Below are 3,742 nucleotides of genomic sequence, written 5' to 3' on the forward strand. Positions count from 1 at the left end.
CACCCCCCTACAAATATAGGAAACACCACTACCCACCAACTGTATTTTCGAGAGATTTGACACTCTTAAACATGTATTCTGAGGTTAGCTCTGGTTTACTATAGTTTTCGAAGTCGTCGAATACAAATCTGGCGTCCTTTGACTTTTATCGCGTCAGGTTCAAGGTCAGTGGAAGGTGAAATCGAGAGAAAACGGTTAAAAAATCCAAAAAAATACGTTATAGGTTTTTGGAGCCGCTAATTACGAATCTGGCATCCGTTGAACTCTATCGCTTCAGGTTCAAGGTCATTTGAAGGTCATTTGAAGGTAAAATCGAGAAAAACGGTAAAAAAATTTTTTTTAAATATGTTATAGGTTTTTGGGGTCGCTGATTACGAACCTGGTGTCCGCTGACTTTTATCGCGTCAGGTTCAAGGTCATGGGAAGGTCAAATCGAGAGAAAACCTTGATCCTGATGCGACAGAGGTCAATGGATGGCAGATTCGTAATCAACGACCGCGAAAACCTATAACATATTTTTTTATTTTTTCAGCGTTTTTTATCGATTTGACTTTCAAATGACCTTGAACCTGACACGATAAAGGTCAGCGGACACCAGGTTCATAATCAGCGACCCCAAAAACCTACAACATATTTTTTTAAATTTTTTTACCGTTTTTTCTCGATTTGACCTTCAAATGACCTTGAACCTGAAGCGATAGAGTTCAACGGATTTTAGATTCGTAATTAGCAACTCCAAAACCCTATAACGTACTTTTTTGGATTTTTTTACCGTTTTCTCTCGATTTGACCTTCCAATGACCTTGAACCTGACTTGATAAAAGTCAAAGGACGCCAGATTTGTATTCGGCGACCCCGAAAACCATAGTAAGCCCGAGTTAACCTCAGAATACATGTTTAAGAGTGTCAAATCTCTCGAAAATACAGTTGGTGGGTAGTGGTGTTTCCTATATTTGTAGGGGGTGGGGGTGGCTGGGGGGTGGAGGGTAGTCCGTTTAGCGTGCAATTGACTCGGGATACTTATAAGATACTACCATGATTTTTTCAGATTTTTTGGTCCAAAAATAAATTAGGCCAAAAACCGGCCTTACCGACCCTGCCCCTTTGTTAAAGTTCCATTGTTAAAGAGGGATTATTTGTTTACGACAAATAATAACTGTAAAGATATTAAAAATAATTATTTTATCACAAAATAGACATGTAGAGTGAAATTTCAAATAATTATTTCAATATACTCTTTAAAAATAAACCATCGATTTTACATTTAAAGGAAAGAATACCTATTTTATCAAAAATATAAATTGAAAATAATGCTTAATATTTTAATGCACTTCACAGTTATTATTTGTTATAAGCTATTGGTTTGCACGTTCATTTATTTGAAAAGTGCGTCAACGGTAACCAATCCTGTTGATAACGCTACGCATGTGCAGTGCGAAAGGATACCAGAATTGGGAGCACCTCTATCGAGCCGGACTCAAGATCTAGCCACTATGAAATACAAGCTAGCACCAGGCTGGGGCCCCCAGCCTGGCTCAAGCGTGAAAACTTTAAGTGACTTAGCGAATTCCACATAGCTACTACTCTCTAAATCTGAATTAGTGAAATTTCACTGATTCAAATAGCAAAAAATGTGTTCCTTTAGAGTTTAGAGATCCAAATAGAGTATCATTTGGTACTAATTTATCATTTTGAGTTCCTTTTCAGAAAGAGGCGTTCCTTTTTATGGTGGATAATACAAGCTGAGGATAATACCTGCATAATACCGCATGCGCATGCAAATTCTAAGACCACTGAGCCATTTACGTTCAAGTATCCCGAAACATCCATTTTGTCTCTGCGTCCTGCTCCGCATGTTCTATGATTCTCCAATTACGTGTATATTATTCAGGAAATAATACAAAGTATCACCCAAAATTCAACGACTAGAACCAGTATATATGAGGCTCTAAACTTGGGGTGATCACTAGAGAGATTGATCAGCAACCTGGGTCGGAGCAGTTTTTCGGAACGAACGAGTTATTTAAATAAACAAAGTATTGAAAAAACGACATAAATTTATTAAGTAAATATTGAATACACTTCTATGTTAATAAAGTAATACACGGTATTAGTTAGGAAAAATAGAATCAGTTTTAAATCTAATTAACGAATTTCTTGATAAAACAATGCAGCAAATAATTTAAATTTTAATCACTAAAAGAGTCACAAAATGGGTATTGTGTTTTGCGATGTTGTACTGGGAAAAATGTTTGTTTGGGTCAAATAAACGAATTTGCTTGAATCCAGTTTCGTTTATCAACATAAGTTTTTTTATTTAATAAAGCAAACTTTATTAGAATTAAACAAAAAATCTATTTAAAACAAACAAATATCTGTTTGAACCTATATCAAAGAAATTATATGTTTGAATTTAACAAAGGATTTATTTGGTTTAAAGAAAAGCTTTGTGTGAATCAAACAAAATTTGTTTAATTCAAATATAAGTCTTGTTTAAATTAAAGAGTATTCAAAGAAATTTTTTTATGAAATAAACATTTTTATCAATTTTGTGCATATTTATATAAAGAAAATTAAATTTTCGTATATTCTCTATATACTACGATACTAACCTTGCCTAAGTGCAAATTTCTGGAGCTGAATACACGGCCCAGTGTTGGTCCAATTTTGGTAGCCAAAGGTCAGCTTACGATATTGGGCACTATCGGCATTTTAATCGGCCCAGCATTGAGACAGTATTGACAGGCTATATTAGCTATTTAAATTAGCCGATCCTCCAACAATGCTTGGCCCAGTATCGGCACTTTATTGCGCCAAGTCTCACTTTTAGTACGGGGAACCATGTATCACGAGGATCAGCCAAAGTTTAGCCCAGTGACGACAAATTACTGAGCCAAGTATCACCTTTAACACGGCAAACCATGTTTTATTTAACCGGCCCAATTTTGAGCCAGTGCTGGCAACCTATATTGGCTATTTATATTTTCTGATCCTCCACCAATGCTTGGCCCAGTATCGGCACTTTATTGCGCCAAGTCTCACTTTTAGTACGGGGAACCATGTATCACGAGGATCAGCCAAAGTTTAGCCCAGTGACGGCAAATTACTGAGCCAAGTATCACCTTTAACACGGCAAACCATGTTTTATTTAACCGGCCCAATTTTGAGCCAGTGCTGGCAACCTATATTGGCTATTTATATTTTCTGATCCTCCACCAATGCTTGGCCCAGTATCGGCACTTTATTGCGCCAAGTCTCACCTTTAGTACGGGGAACTATGTTTCACGAGGATCAGCCAAAGTCTAGCCCAGTGACGGCAGATTGCATAATGTAAAGAATACTTTCAAGACTTTTAATCCTAGAGGAAAAGTGTCTTTTTACTATATCTCAAATATCATACAAAACGGATTTCAATGTAAGTGCGAATTTCAAGCTTGTAGAAGAGTCAGATAAGAAGAGTAAAGACACCTTTATCAATAAGATAAGACGGTAACACGAGGACAAATCATAAAATATCTTGCTTCTTATAGAACTTCCGAGTTCAAATATAAAACTCTTATGAGCGTGCCATTCGTGGCAATTATTATTCTCTAGGTTCTCAATCTACCTATAACTATAAATGTCTACGCTTTTTGCGAATAAGAATGAGTAATTTCAGCGTGCACAGGCAATGTCTACACCTAGTCTATAGTCTGCTGTTGATGCTGGTATGCTGCTCAAGGTCAACCAGTAATTTTCAGTG

Source organism: Belonocnema kinseyi, chromosome 5 (assembly GCF_010883055.1).
Source record: "Belonocnema kinseyi isolate 2016_QV_RU_SX_M_011 chromosome 5, B_treatae_v1, whole genome shotgun sequence".
NCBI classification, from domain to species: Eukaryota; Metazoa; Arthropoda; class Insecta; order Hymenoptera; family Cynipidae; genus Belonocnema; species Belonocnema kinseyi.